We start from the raw sequence: 17130 nt of genomic DNA, 5'->3' as shown, positions 1-17130 counted from the left end.
CCATGAGGTTGCCTTAGCAGTCAAAGTGAAGGGTAATCCAAAGAGATTTTACAGGTATATTAAGAGTAAAAGGATTGTAAGAGATAAAATTGGTCCTCTTGAAGATCAGGGTGGTCGGCTATGTGCGGAACCAAAAGAAATGGGGGAGATCTTAAATGTTTTTTTTTGCGTCTGTATTTACTAAGGAAACTGGCATGAAATCTATGGAATTAAGGGAAACAAGTAGTGAGATCATGGAAACTGTACAAATTGAAAAGGAGGAGGTGCTTGCTGACTTGAGGAAAATTAAAGTGGATAAATCCCCGGGACCTGACAGGGTGTTCCCTCGGACCTTGAAGGAGACTACTGTTGAAATTGCAGGGGCCCTGGCAGAAATATTTAAAATGTCGCTGTCTACAGGTGAGGTGCCGGAGAATTGGAGAGTGGCTCATGTTGTTCTGTTGTTTAAAAAAGGATCGAAAAGTAATCCGGGAAATTATAGGCCGGTGAGTTTAACGTCGGTAGTAGGTAAGTTATTGGAGGGAGTACTAAGAGACAGAATCCACAAGCCTTTGAATAGACAGGGACTTATTAGGGAGAGTCAACATGACTTTGTGCGTGGTAGGTCAAGTTTGACAAATCTATTGGAGTTTTTCGAGGTGGTTACCAGGAAAATGGATGAAGGAAAGGCATAGGATGTTGTCTACGTGGACTTCAGTAAGGCCTTTGACAAGGTCCCGCATGGGAGGTTAGTTAGGAAAATTCAGTCGCTAGGTATATATGGAGAGGTGGTAAATTGGATTAGACATTGGCTCAAGGGAAGAAACCAAAGAGTGGTAGTAGAGAATTGCTTCTCCGAATGAAGGCCTGTGACTAGTGGTGTGCCACAGGGATCAGTGCTGGGTCCATTGTTGTTTGTCATCTATATCAATGATCTGGATGATAATGTGGTAAATTGGATCAGCAAATTTGCTGATGATACAAAGATTGGAGGTGTAGTAGACAGTGAGGAAGGTTTTCAGAGCCTGCAGAGGGATTTGGACCAGCTGGAAAAAATGGGCTGAAAATTGGCAGATGGAGTTTAACTCAGACAAGTGTGAGGTATTGCATGTTGGAAGGACAAACCAAGTTAGAAAATACAGGGTTAATGGTAAGGCACTGAGGAGTGCAGTGGAACAGAGGGATCAGGGAATACAGATACAAAATTCCCTAAAAGTGGCGTCACAGGTAGATAGGGTCGTAAAGACAGCTTTTGGTACATTGGCCTTTATTAGTCAAAGTGTTGAGTATAAGAGCTGGAATGTTATGATGAGATTGTATAAGGCATTGGTGAGGTCGAATTTTGAGTATTGTGTTCAGTTTTGGTCACCAAATTACAGGAAGGATATAAATAAGGTTGAAAGAGTGCAGAGAAGGTCTACAAGCATGTTGCCAGGACTTGAGAAACTCAGTTACAGAGAAAGGTTGAATAGGGTTAGGACTTTATTCCCTGGAGCGTAGAAGAATGAGGGGAGATTTGATAGAGGTATATAAAATTATGATGGGTATAGATAGAGTGAATGCAAGCAGGCTTTTTCCACTGAGGCAAGGGGAGAAAAATACCAGAGGACATGGGTTAAGGGTGAGGGGGGAAAAGTTTAAAGGGAACATTGGGGGGGGGCTTCTTTACACAGAGAGTGGTGGGAGTATGGAATGAGCTGCTAGATGAGGTGGTAAATGCGGGTTCTTTTTTTTAACATTTAAGAATAAATTGGACAGATGCATGGATGGGAGGTGTATGGAGGGATATGGTCCGTCTGCAGGTCAGTGGGATTAGGCAGAAAATGGTTCGGCACAGCCAAGAAGGGCCAACAGGCCTGTTTCTGTGCTGTCGTTTCTATGGTTTCTATGGTTTCTATGACATTTGTAGACATCAAGGATCAGATAGAACAATGGAAAAGTTGAAGAATCTGTGTTGGTGGCCGAAATTGCGAGGAGATGTATCACATTATGGTCATAATTACTTGATTTGTGCCCAGTAATAACCCAGATAAATCGGCTAGAGAATCAGTTTTAAGATCCGCCCAGTAGAAGGACCATGTGTTAACTTGCAGGTTTATTTTGTTGGATCTTCACCTCTATCCCCTGGAGGACTGAAATAAATCCTCCAGATAGTGAATGTGTTCACCAAGTGGATAGATAATGGAAACCGCTGACGTTACAGCCAGGGTTTTGTCCGAGAGAGTCTTTACCCTTTAAGGATTGCCAAGGAATCTAGAAACAGAATCCCGCTACACGGCACAGGTGACACAAAATCCAATGAAACTGTTTAGGGTGAAACAAAGGTTCTACATCCTTTACCTACCACGATAGTGCGATTTTTGAACTGATGAACTGGACGTTAAAGACAATGTTGGCTAAAATGACAAGTGGCTCATGGGTCACTGTCTTACCCAATGTTCTTATGATGGTCCTCACCACAGAAGCATCCTCTCCTGCATTTAAACGTTTTAAGTTGACGATCGGGAGGAAAATGAAAGGGTTAGCATTCCTGCTTGGCTAGATTTATCATAGACCGAGTATGATATCATTGGAAAGGGCAATGGCAAGCAGCAATTAATTGACTCTATTAAGGAGTCCCATTACGATGCCGTCCATAATACGTGACGGAAGAAACGGCAGAGCGAAGCTTGTTTCGAGGTGCGAGCAAAACCGCGGGCGTTTGAAATAGGACAGATGGTTATGATGTTACTACATCAGCCGAGACCCTTTACACCTTCGCGATTTGTCGAGACCGAGCCAGTCCATCAGTATATCAAATCCAGACTACTCCATATAAGTTGGGTTGATATCATATTAACCAACTCATACCCCTTGGAGATAGTGAATATCCTCTAGTAGCTGAGTTCCAGAAAACATATTGTCAATGGGATGCTGTGGACCGAAATGAGATGATCCTCTTAGGTTTATGTTTCAGGCAATCGACGGTGATGAGGATGAAGGAGCAGTTGGTCCCTCAGTGAGTTGGGCAAACACATCCCGTTTGTTCCCGGAGGATAAGGATAGTTCATATCTTTGCACTCGCCCGAACCAATGCGGAGACAATGGAAGAGAGAAACAGATGAGAGAACGTGTTTATTATGTGGTCCTCTGGAAATAAAGTGGCGGATAATTGATCTGATACAAATGGATTTTTATCAGGCCTTATTGTTATCCATGGTAGGACCATTCATAACGTCAGAAAGCTTGTTATCCAGGGAAAGTTGGCTGCTGGATTCAGAACTGACGCTCACAGAAGGGAGAGGATAGTTGTGGATGGAGTGTTTTCTCCCTGGATGTCGGTGAACAGTGGAGTCCTGCAGAGATCTGTTCTGAGACCCCCGGCTTTTTGTGTTTTTGTGAATGATTTGGATAAGGAGGTGGAAGGGTGGTTTATTGTATTTGCAATGATGTGGAGGTTGGTGAAATTATGGATAGTGTAGAAGGTTGTCACAGATTACAACAGGACGGTGACAGGACGCAGAGCAGCGCTGAGAAGTTACAGATGGAGTTCAACCCGGAACGTTACGGAGTGATTCGCTTTGGAAGGGTGAACTTGAAGGCAGAGGTGATACTTTCTCGAGTCAACCGAGGGCCGCACAATAGTACGAGTTTCGCAATGGAAACAGAGTGATGAGACTCTCTCCAATAAAGCAAGGGCCGCTCATCCCTACGATAATCACAATAGGCACGGAAGCGGTGGACTGCAGGAGCAGGAAGAAGTGTGATTGACCGGTGAGATTGAACCCATTCGCTGTTCTGCACATACTTATAGTGACGCTCGAAAGGTAAAATACCTGAAAGTAAATCAGGAGAGAAAAAAAAAAAACTTAATAGCAAATAAGAGAACAGCCTGGAATAGTTCACAGATTTCGCTTCCTACTTTTGTCCAAACAGAGAATGGATGGAGAAATAGCGGTAGAATTGTGGCAATTTTGAGAATAACTTTAAAGTTAAATGGACTGCATCGCACGTCACTGGAATGGGGTGGTCATGTAATTGACCGGTAGAGGTCAGGTTCCTGCCAAACGGCCCATGTGTGCTGGAAAACATTGTTCTTCAAACTGTCCACAGCCCTTGCTAATCTCCCGAAGACACGTTCCTTTTATGGCCACAGGTTTCTGGAATAACGCTGTGGATCTTTAAAACTGTTTGGAGGAACTTCAGTGCAGTGTATTTTATTGTAGCACATGTCAGCTGTCACTGTCAATTCCATAACTCAAACCACAGAAATTACTGGAACGAAAGAAAGAAAAGAATGAGCGAATGTTCCCCTTTAATAAAGAAGTGTTCTCCATTTCACTTGCCAGAACAAACTCCATCCCTCAATTTTAGAAGCAAATATGCTCGGTCAAATATTACAAAATTAACCGACTTCAAGATGAATGCCTGTTTGAGAGCAACACAGATATAAAAACATTCTTTGTAAATAGCTGAAAGCAGGTAGAGTATCATGGAAAATAACGTTGAAAAAAGCACATCATATTTTGTTTTAAAGTAATAGACTCCCATGAGGAGTCAAATTCATGACACGGGGACAGGGTTTGAAAACATAGTTTAACGTAGGTATATGTGTAGTTGGTCGTCACTAATGTCCCTGACGTGACAGCCACGCTAATTGCCTCAGTGGAATTGCTCTCTCCTCAATCTGCTAAACCGATCACCAGTCCATCTGAGCAGCTGAAACGTTCCGTACAACTGAACGCTGCTTCTGACGGAATATGGGATATTGTCTGATTGTTTTATTTTCATTTTCCGTACTTAGATCGCAGTGTTTTCTTCTTTGGTCAATGAAGTTGGTGTCGATGTTGTCGTTGTTTCGTACTTTCACCTCGCTCGGCTTTCTGAAGTGATGCTGGACTCTCCTTTTCTAGGTTCCAGTTTCTATCAGTGCAGACAGTTCGACCTGATAACAACGTGGCAGCTTATTTAAATGATTTCCCAGTCTATTTTCCACACGCAGGTCTGTTCTTCTGTATGTTAGTGAATCAGAACGTGTCCTTTATATCTCCTTGACTCCACTTTGTCACCGCAACAATCCCTTCAGCTATTTCACCTCTAATAATGGAAATGCTGTTTTTTTACAGGAGTGATCGACTGCTCACCGGTACGTGAGTCGTGGAACTCGGATGCCGCGGTCTAAACTGTGGGAATGTCGCCAATCCGCTGACACTCACATCCGTCATTGTCCTCCAGCCGGAGCGCAGCGACCGAGACCGCACACACTGGATTCCCGCTTTCCACTTCCAAACAGACCATATCCTCCATAGCATCGGTAGAATCGGGGCATTCAGGCAGCTGACCATATTTCGATTTTGTTTCCAAATTTTGTAGTTAACTTAACGGCGATTGTGATCCTTTCTCGGGGAAAATGCGGACTCTCCAAATGCATCACCCGTTACCTGGTTGGAATGGCAACAGCGGATCTGATGGTGGTTATCGTTGTTGCTTTAGTGGAACAGACCAACAATGTCTACATTTATTCCAGATCCCTGCTCATCACTCCTGTATGCGCTCTGACACTTGTATTTCGGACTGTAACGACGGACTGTTCTGTTTGGTTTACAGTCAGTTTTACTTTCGATCGCTTCATCGCAATATGTTGTCGAAAGCTGCGGAACGATACTGCACTGAGAGAACAGCAACGGTGGTTATCGTGACCGTGGTTATAGTGAGCTGCGGGAGATGTGCTCCGGTTTACTTTGTCATTGAACCTTACGTCATCATTGACAACACGCCGTGGCGGTGCACCGGCAGATACGAATTCGTTACTTCACCCGTGTGGAGAGGATACGAATTACTGAACAGTATTTTAAAACCATTGCTACCAATCGGCTTAATCCTGGTGTTTAACGGGTTAACCGTAAGAATTATCGTTGTGGCAAATAGAGTCCGCAGAAGGCTTCGGCACAGCAGCGAAAATCAGAAAGATGCCGAGGTGGAAAACCGCAGAAAATCGATGATTTTGCTGTTTTCTATTTCAGATAATTTCATATTATTTTGGATGCCCTATGTAGCCCATTCCCTGAAATGGCAACTCAAAACTATTTTTACCAGGACAGATATTTGAGTTCTCCGGTATACATCCTGCAGCAATTCGGGTTAATTTTGCAAGTACTCAGCATGTGCACCAATACTTGTATCTATACACTGACACAGAGGAAATTCAGAGAAGGGCTGAGGAATGGAATGATGTATGTGTTTACATTAAATAGCCATCTGTGTAGGTAAGGCCCGCATCCAATGGCAATTCAGCGAATTTTCAAATAAAGCCGTTTTACAATGAACAGGATTGGCAAATATGTCATAAACTCAAACAATCATATGCCTGGTCATACTGAAATTGTAGAATTGGCGGAAGATTGCTGACTTCATACAGTTCAGATAGGTAGCAATACAAACGCTCAATGCTGCTGGCGTGATTGTTACAATGGTTGAGTTATGTTCCAAACTATCACAGACACTCAACTGTCAAAAGGGCAGGAATGGCTTCAGGACTTGCCGTGTTTTAGATGTTGAAAGATGGAGAGGGTCGGGTAACAGAGTGTCAGGCAAACCAGCGATAGAATCGCAGATGCAGAAAGGGAGGACAACGTGGAGCGTTCGTTTGTTAATTGACTGTGAGTCGAACACAGAAACATGAAACATGGAGGGCGCGATCTCCCCATTTCGAGTGTTGTATTCTCATTTGGAATACTGTATTCCATGCAGCCGCCCACCAGATTAACAAAAAAAAAAAAAAACGCAACATGAACATTGGGGAACCAATTGGGAGCGGAACCGGAACCTGTGTCATGTTATTGGCACGAGCAACTGAAACTTCCACAATATTCTTTGGCATCTCTCCAGGGTAAAAGATTTAGGAATGACATAATTTCTCAGTTGTGACCAGGAAGGATTCATGTCACTATAAGAAGAAAGGTGGACTAGCGAACAGTCCACACCGGATCTAATATTAGAAAAGGAAACGGGTCAGGTGACGGATCTCTCTGCGGGTCAGCATGTCAGAACGATAGGGCAGAACTCCCCGAAATTTACCTTGCACAGGGATAGGACCAGGGAGCATGGAATGCCTTTAATTGGGTGTATGCGATGTACGGTGCTGCCTGGCCTGAGCTTGGGAACGTAAATAGGGAAATGATGTACTCAGGGAAATGCGCAACATAAATGTTGAGATTGTTTAGGGAGCACTGACATGGAGTTCAGTATAGGCTTCTCTCATTGACGCAGGGCAAGGATGATAGCGTAAAGTAACCCTGGATAACAAGAAAGTTGGAACAACTCGTCAAGAGGAAGAAAAAAAAAAGTACTTAAGATTTAGGGAGAAAGGATCTGGTAGGGTTATGGCGATATACAATGTAGACAGGAAAGAATTTAACAATGGACTTAAAAGAGTTAGAAGGGGGCTTGAGACGGCCTTGGCGAGATGCACTGTGAAGAACAGGAGGAGACTGGAGATAGTGTGGGCAGATCAGAGGAAAACTTGTGTCTGGAGTTCAAGGAGGCAGTGACGCTCCACACTGAATACATTGCTGAATGTGAACACAGCATAAAAAGGCAAATACGCCAGATCATGCCGACGCTGAGAAAGAGGATGCGCTGGAAACTTGGAAGGGATATAGTCCAGGTAATTTTGCAAGGCGAGGGAAGTTACTGCAGAGCTTTTGTACAGGATATTTGTGTCTTCGCTGGCCACGGAAGTAGAACTAGGTGACTGGAGGGTGGAAAATGCTATTTATTTGTTGACTAAAGATAATAAGGAGATTTCTTGGAATTATAGACCAGGGAGTCTTACATCAGTAGTGGGTAAACTACTGGAGAGGATTATTGAAGAAGGAATTAATGAGTATTTTGAGGAACGTAGTCTGACTACGGAGAGACAACATGACATACTGTCCTTTCTGAGCCAGATTGAATTATTTGAAAAAGTGAAAATAAAATAAAAATAAGAATCAGAGCAGTCGATGTGGGTATGTTAATTTTGGTCAGGCGCTTGATCAGTTCCCCATAGTAGACTCATTCAGAAAGTCAGGAGGCATGGGATCTGGGGAATCCTGGCTGCGTTGATTCAGAGTTGGCTTCCTAACAGAAGGCAGATGATTACAGTGAATTTCTGACTGGAAGACTGCGGACAGTTGTGTTCCGCATGGACAGTCGAAATTTCGGTGCACTTTATAACTCTATTTCGAGTCTGCAGTTACAGTGCTCCGAGAGATAGGGCTCTGGAAATGACAGATTTAATCTGACCACACAGCAGCACTTGGATAATTGATGGAATTAGGGCTGACGATGTCAACAAATCACTGAGCGATTGGCTGCACCAGCGCGTTTTCTAAACTGACCTGTCATTTACATGTTACAGCGCAAATGCTACAATGACTTTGAAACATCTTTTCCAAAAGAGCCCCACAACTTAAAACCAGCACGTCAAAGTGTTCAGCAGCAGCTTCTGGCGCTTATTAAAAGAACCAGCCTTCCAAAATGCCAATTCCAAATTCCCAATTCAAGTACACACCAATTAATCCCAATGCCAACTTACCTCTGAATTGTAGTTTTATCGTATCAGGTGTAGATACGCTCATATTTCGATCCCTTTAACCCTGAATCCACATGGCCGGTGTGGAATCCGTGTCTCCCTCTGAAATAAATAATAAATGAAACATACGAAACTACACAAACTAAAAACGCAGCGAAGGCAAAGCAAATATCCGGGCTCACACTTGTCTTCCTTCAAAACTATCGCAGGCAAGTGGAGAATGCAGAATAAACTATTTCCAAAGCTACCATCTTCTCATGCTGTAACCATCCATTTCACTGAGTTTCCATGCTTCAGTGTGTGCAAGGACAGAGAGACAGAACAGTATCACCGACTTTCTAGATTGGTCGGTGCTGTGAGACACTGAAGTTCTAACCCAGACATACAGTGAGACATCCACAGGGAACCACTGCACAGTAGCAGCGGTCTTCAGCCCGTCAGGTTGGTGAGGAATTATTTAAGCTGCCTATTCCCATCGACTGCACACGGACCGTGGCCATCCATATCCCAGTACTTATCCAATCATCTCTTAAACGTTGAAATCGGAATCTCAATTACCGGTTGCGTCGGCAGCACTGTCTACGCTCTGATGACCTTCTGGATGAAGAGGTTTCCCCTCATGTTTCCCTTAAACATCTCACATTTCACCCTTCACCCATGATCTCTAGTTGTATTCTCGCCCGATATCAGTGGAGAAAGTCCGCTTGCATGTACATTCTCTATAGGCCTCATAATGTTGTATACCTCAGTCAAATCTCCCCTCAGTCTTCTACCTGCTCGGGAATCAAGAGCTAACATGCGTAATCTTTCCTTTTAATTCAAAACATTCAGACCCGGCAACAGCCGTGTAATTTTTTTCTGAGTTCTTTCAAACTTTGTTACATCTGTCCTGCAGGTAGTTGAGCTAAACTGCAACAAAATTTGAAATTAGGCTTCAACAAAGTCTTAAGCAAGATCAAGATAACATCCCAACTCCTGAACTCAGTACTTTGGTCTCTATGAAGGCCAACGTGCGAAAAGCTTTTTTTTTTTACGACCCTGTCTAACTCAGCTACAACTTCCATTGAATTCTGAATCTGCATTCCCAGATTCGTTTGCTCTATCGTACTCCTCAATGCCCTATTTCTCATTGTGCCAGACCAACCCTGGCGGTCCTGCCAAAGTGCAACATCTAACACTTATCTGCGTTAATTCTGATCCGTTATCTTTCAGCCCATTTTGCTAGCTGGTCCAGATCCCGTTTCTGGTACCGTGCTCTGGTATTTTTCCTTGCTGTTAACTACACCCGTAATGCTGTTGTAATCGGCAAATTTGCTGATCAGGTTAACGACATTATTATCCAGATCGTTGATGTAAATGACAAACAACAACGGACACAGCAACGATCCCTGCGGCACTCCACTCGTCACAGGTCCTGGTCAGAGAGACAATCATCCATTATCACGCTCTAGGTTCCCCAACATAGCCAATCTCAAATCCAGTTCACTACCTCATCGTGAAAGCCAAGCGACTGAACCTTCCCGGGCATGCTCCCATACAGGAACTTGCAAACTCCTTGATTTAGTCCCTGTAGACGGCGTCCACTGCCCTTCCTTCCACACCATTCCTGGTAACTACTCAGAAAGCTCTGTGAGATTGGTTAGACATGACCTACTACGGTCTGGCCCAGACTGACTATCGCTAATGTTCCTGCTTGTCCATATTCCTCCCTTCATACTCCATGACTAGCGTTGTCTGAACACCGAGGTCAATTCCTCATTACGTAATTTTTGACGAGTCCTTTCCAAGCAAAACTATCGATATCATACAGCAGCCGGCACTCACATTTATGGCCTATTGTTGTTAAACTCTCCTGCAGTAATTTCAGACGCATTGAGAGTAATCTGGGAAAGGAAGGCGTCGAAGATTTAAATAGTTAATCGATTGGACTTAAATAGTAAGATACAGTCGCCTAGATATAGCATAGAGCATGGAATATTACAGCACAGTACAACCCATCATCTCATGTGGTTCTGTTAGCCTTTCAACTAATTTAAACTCAAATTAACACAGCCCTCCGGCATCTGAATCAGAATCAGACCCAGATTTAATATTACAGGCGTACGACGTGAAATGTGTTAACCCGTAACAGTGTAATGAAATACAGGATAAATAAATATAGAGAAAAAAAAGCTGAGTTACAGGTGGCGGAGGGAAAGAAGCTGTTCCTGAATCACCGAGCGTGAGCTTTCAGGCTTCCCGATGGTAACACTGTGCAGAGGGCGTGCCCCGTTGGTGGGAACTTTACAAGAATCACGCCTTCTAATAAAGGTCAGTGAGGAACAGTGAATCTGTATTTAACAAGAAGTAACTTTTATTATTTCAGCTCAAAAAGCACGTAGGTTCACACGCCATCTTCACTCCATGACGCTCCATGAACAGTCAGTGAAGAGAAAAGTTATTACCCGGGAAAGGAGTCGACTCTGGCCAGAGAGACGGGAGAGAGGCGCTAGGGATAAAGGAACGGGGACAGAGACTGGTGAGGTAGCTAGAGAAGAGGAGGGCAGAGAAAGACCATGGGAAGGGAGGCCCAGGAATTTGAGAGATCTGGTGCGGAGAGAGATCGGGGTTTGGGGAAAGATTTTAGATGGGTAGAGAGAGCAGAGTCGGGAGTTTGGTGTCTGTGGAAAGCCGGAGAGGGATAGACGGGAGAGAGAGAAACGCGGAGAGAGAAGGAGACTATGCGGAGACCGGGGGCCGAGAGAGTGACTGGCTGAGAAACAGAATCGCGGAGGGTAAGTCCGGAGGAGTGCGAGAAGTTGGGGTAGGTAGAGAGAGAGACAAGGAAAGAGAGGCCGGGGTTACGGAGAGATGGGGTAGAGAGACTGTGAGAGACGGGTGAGAGGAGAAAGAGATTGGGAAATGAAGAGAGAGAGCGGCGGGAGTCTGAGAAAGGAGAGAGAGACGCAGCCGAGATTCTAGGAGAGGATAAACGGCAGAGGGAGAGGGAAACGGAGGGAGGCAGAGTGGGGCAGGGTAGAGGGAGAATTGTATGACAGAGTTAGGGTATAGAGGTGGAGAAGAGACTTGGACGAGAGACCCGTGAAGTAGAGAGAGACCGAGGGTTAGTGAGAGATCTGGGGTGAGGAGGGAACGGGAGAGAGATCGGTGTGAAGAGGGAGATTGGAAGAGAACTCGGAAGGAGAGACCCCGGGACGGGGGTTGGGGTTGTGGGGGTTAGGGTTGGAGTGACAGAGGGTAGGGAGAGAAACTCGTGTGAGGAAGAGGTGGGAGGGAGAGACCGGGATTGGGGAGTGAAACAAGGGAGAGAGAGGCAGGTTCAGATACACTGTGGCCGGAGGGATTGGGGAGACGGGTGGATACAGAGAGACGGGAGTAAGTGACTTAGGGAGGGAAATAGAAACTGTGGGTTGAGAGAGAGAGAGAGAGAGAGAGAGAGAGAGAGAGACAGAGAGAGAGAGAGAGAGAGAGAGAGAGAGAGGGATGAGGTAGGGAAGAGTGAGTCATGGAACACTGCCCAGGAATGCACTGAGCGATTAGAGGAATTCCCTTCCAGTAGGGCATTCTGGGATTACAGCGGTTCCATTCCAAAGTCCCTCTGAGACGAGCAACCCGTGCCACCTCGCTGACCTCTCCCACCCCGCCTGTTTGACGCAGTCCTTCCCACACCGTATCCGCGATCTCCCATTCCTCAACCGGTCTTCGCGATCTTCACCTTTCCTCCTTGTCTCTGTGACCACATCGTTGGCTCCTGTTGAGAGCACGCAAAGTACAAACATAGTATGATGAAAGACTTATACTGAGTCATGTTACTAATGGGACACTCAGTGAAATTTACAGTGTGGGACCGAACCCAACCCACTGAGACAAAAAAAACATGGACACTGGAAAGACCGCGCGGAGACAGCGCCTCATACGCGCGAGAGGTCCAATCGATACACACCGCGCTGTCAAACAGCCGCATGCGCACCTGCCACATTGTCGCAATTGGTCTGACAAAGCCGTTCACATCCTTCCCCTGCACTTCTTTCCCTCTCCACGACACCTTCTCTTCCCTCCGACCTGACCCTCGCTCCCTCGCGCCACAGGGATAACCTTCCCTTTATCGGCTGCTGCACCAGAGACAGAGTAAAATAGAAAGCATTGTATCAACACCAGTTTAAATGAAAATAAGTACTAGTAACGATATTACAGAGTCACCAGAGGATTTTCAAAGTTGGATTTCAGAAATAAATTGATTCAGAGAAAAGGTGCTTATTAAACAGAGATGAACTGCGCTGTGGAACATCACTACACGTGCACAGCGAAGCATCAGGATATATAAAGCGAGCTGCTCCTGAAACTCGCTGTTCTCGGGTTTAGATAGGGAAACATGCAGGAGTAGGGGACCTGGGTTGTTTGACATTTCATGAAACATCAGATTACAACAGGAATTCTTCGTCAATTCCAGACACTGGGAACACAGTGAAGGTCCGAAGAGAGACACATTTGGAAGAACGCAGCATTCTGAAACCAGCATCAATAACTGAGCTTTTGGCTGTGCAGTGGCTTAAAATTACAGCTGCTCAAATATCTGCCTCTCGGGGAAAGGGGATTAATAGCATATCAGGGAGCATTTTGGCACTAATTCCCGACATTGTGTGCTCATGAGAACACAATGTTTAATATGGTTAATTGTGTCGAGCATCTGTATTCCATGAAGGATCAACATAAGCTGTCTCGACCAGAAAAAAAAAAACTGTCCCTATTCGTCCGCAGATGCTGCTTGACATGAAAAGTTCCGCCAGCATCGTGCCTGTTGCTAATAGGTTCATTCACAAGGGTTACTCTATAGACAATAGACAACAGACAATAGGTGCAAGAGTAGGCCTTTCAGCCCTTCGAGCCAGCACCGCCATTCACTGTGATCATGGCTGATCACCCACAATCAGTATCCAGTTCCTCCCTTATCCCCATAACCTTTGATTCCGCTATCTTGAAGAGCTGTACCCATCTCTTTCTTGAAAGCATCCAGAGACTTGTCCACCACTGGCTTCTGGGGCAGTGCATTCCACATATCCACCACTCCCTGGGAGAAAAAAGCTTTTCGACAACTCTGTTCTAAATGGCCTACTACTTATTCTCAAACTTTGGCCTCTGTTTCTGGACTCACCCATCAGCGGGAACATGCTTCCTGCCTCCAGCGTGTCCAATCCCTTAATAATCTTATATATTTCAATCAGATCCCCTCTTGTCCTTCCAAATTCCAGTGGAAACAAGCCCAGTCTCTCCAATCTTTCAACATATGACAGTCCCCCCATCCCGGGAATTAACCTTGTGAACCTACGCTGCACTCCCTCAATAGCAAGAATGTCCTTCCTCAAATTTGGAGACCAAAACTGCACACAATACGCCAGGTGTGGTCTCAACAGGGCCCCGTACAACTGCAGAAGGACCTCTTTGCTCCTATACTCAATTCCCTTTGTTATGAAGGCCAGCATGCCATTAGCTTTCTTCATTGCCTGCTGTATCTGCATGCTTGCTTTCAGTGACTGATGTACAAGAACACCTAGATCTCGTTGTACTTCCCCGTTCCCTAACTTGACTCCATTTAGATAATAATAATCTGCCTTCCTGTTCTGACCACCAAAGTGGATATCCTCACATTTATCCACATTAAACTGCATCTGCCATGCGTCCGTCACTCACCCAGCCTGTCCAAGTCACCCTGCATTCTCATAACATGCTCCTCACTTTTCACACTGCCACCCAGCTTTGTGTCACCAGCAAATTTGCTAACGTTACTTTTAGTCCCTTCATCTAAATCATTAATGTATATTGTAAACAGCTGCGTCCAGCACTGAACCCTGCGGTACCCCAGTGGTCACCGCCAGCCATTCCGAAAGGGACCCGTTAATCGCTACTCTTTGCTTCATGTCAGTCAGCCAATTTTCAATCCGTGTCAGTACTCTGTCCTCAATAGCATGTGCCCTAATTAAGCCCACTAATCTCCTATTATCAAAGGCTTTCTGTAAGTCCAGGTACTCTACATCCACTGGCTCTCCCTTGTCCATTTTCATAGTTACATCCTCAAAAAAATTCCAGAAGACTAGTCAAGCACGATTTCCCCTTCGTAAATCCATGCTGACTCGGACCGATCCTGTTACTGCTATCCAAATGTGTCGTAATTTCATCTTTTATAATTGACTCGAGCATCTATTCCACCACTGTCGTCAGGCTAACCGTTCTATAATTCCCTGTTTTCTCTCTCCCTCCTTTCTTGAAAAGTGGGACAACATTAGCCACCCTCCTATCCACAGGAGCTGATCCTGAATCTAGAGAACATTGGAAAATGATTACCAATGCGTCCACGATTTCTAAAGCCACCTCCATCAGTACCTTGGGATTCAGACGATCAGGACCCGGGGACTTATCAGCCTTCATACCCTGCAGTCTATCCAACAGCATTTCTTGCCTAATATAAATTTCGTTCTGTTCATCCATTACTCTAGATCCTTTGGCCACAATTATATCTGGGAGATTGTTTGTGTCTTCCCTAGTGAAGACAGATCCAAAGTACCTGTCCAACCCGTTTGCCATTTCCTTATTCCCCATAATAAATTCACCCGCTTCTGTCTTGAAGGGCCCAATTTTGGTCTTAACCAGTTTTTTTCTTTTCACATACCTAAAGATGTTTTTACTCTCCTCTTATATATTCTTGGCTAGTTTACCTTCGAACCTCATTTTTTTTTCTCCGTGTATTGCCTTTTAAGTTACCTTCTGTTACTCTTTAAAAGTTTCCCAATCCTCCTGCTTCCCACTCATCTTTGCTATGTTTTACCTCTTCTCTTTTATTTTTATACTGTCCTTTACTACCCTTGGCACCCACGGCCTCCCCTTACTCCCCTTAGGATCTTTCTTCCTCTTTAGAATGAACTGATCCTGCACCTTCTGCATTATTCCCAGAAACACTTGCCATTGCTGTTCCACTGTCATCCCTGCTAGGGTATTGTTCCATTGAACTTTGGCCAGCTCCTCCCTCATAGAACCATATTTCCCTTTGTTCAACTGTAATACTGATACTTCTAATTTTCCCTTCTCCCTCTCAATTTGTAGATTAAAACATCATATTATGGTCACTACCTCCTAATGGCTCCTTTACCTCGAGATCCCTGATCAAATCCGGTTCATTGCACAACACTAAATCTACAATTGCCTTCTCTCTGTTAAGCTCCAGTACAAGCTGTTCTAAGAATCTATCTCGGAGGGACTCCACAAGCTCCCTTTCTTGGGGTCCAGTACCAACCTGATTCTTCCAGTCTACCTGCATGTTGAAATCCCCCATAACAACTGTAACATTACCTTTGGGACATGCCAATTTTAACTATTGATTCAACGTACACCCTGCATCCAGACTGTTTGGGGGCCTGTAGACAACTCTTATTAGGGTCTTTCTACCCTTAGAATTTCTCAGTTCTATCCATACTGACTCTACGTCTCCTGATTCTATGCCCCCACCCCCCCTCGCAAGGGACTGAATATCATTCCTCACCATTATTGCCACCCCACCCCCTCTTCCCATCAGTCTGTCCTTTCAATAGGACGTATACCCTTGAATATTCATTTCCCAGGGCCTGCCCACTTGAAACCATGTCTCTGTTATTCCCACATCATACTTACCAATTTCCAACTGTGCCTCAAGCACATCCACTTTAATTCTTATATCCCGGCTCCAGGGAGGCAACACACCATCCTTAAATCTCACCTGCTGCCACAGAAACCCTTTCTGTACGTCTCACTATGGAGTCCCATACTACCGCGGCTCTACCTGACGTCTGTCTCCTCGGGTTTGCCTCAGCGCCAATTGTTGACTCGCGGACCCGTCCGCCTCTCAGACTGGCACTGTCTTCTGTCCCGACAGCTTCCAAGAGGGAGAACCTGTTTACGAGAGGCACATCTCCCGGGGTCTCCTGTACTTCAAGCATCTTTTCCTTGCTCATCGTCGTCCTCCTTTTCTCTTCCTGTATCCTGGGTGTAACGACCTCACTGTAGGTCCTGTCCAGAAAACTCTCGTTTTCCCGGACGAACCTAAGGTCTTCCAGTTTCCTCTCCAGTGCAGCAACACGGTCCTTCAGAAGTTGAATCTGGACACATTTTCCGCAGCTGTAGGATCCAGAGGCACTATCAGTGTCCCTGACCTCCCACACCATGCACGCAGCACACTGACTCAGCGTAGCGGTCATCTCTTCACCTCTTCTTACCCTCTCCAACTGTGGCGTAGTCTCCTCGTTCAGCCTCCTCGCCGAAGACTCTCGAGTCAAAGACTCGCAGTTTTCTCACAAGGCACTTCCCTCGGCAAGGCCGCTCCCCGACAGGCCTCTCCCTTACAGAAAACTTTGCTTATATTAGCTGATAATTTGTTTAATTAGCTTCACCTACCGCGCCTCCTCCGACCTGAAGCGTGTCTTCCCTTCACTAGCCTGCCCGTCAACCTAGGGCAAGATGTAGCAAATGCATTTCCAACCCAGAAATCGGGGTCACCTGAAGCCATGGGAGCAGGTGGTGGATTGTCGTATGAGCAGCCGATGCCGGTCACATGTTCTCCTTATTTGACCACT

This window comes from Mobula birostris, chromosome 13, assembly GCF_030028105.1.
Source record: "Mobula birostris isolate sMobBir1 chromosome 13, sMobBir1.hap1, whole genome shotgun sequence".
Taxonomy (NCBI): Eukaryota; Metazoa; Chordata; class Chondrichthyes; order Myliobatiformes; family Myliobatidae; genus Mobula; species Mobula birostris.
Note: the sequence above shows the minus strand (reverse complement) of the source record.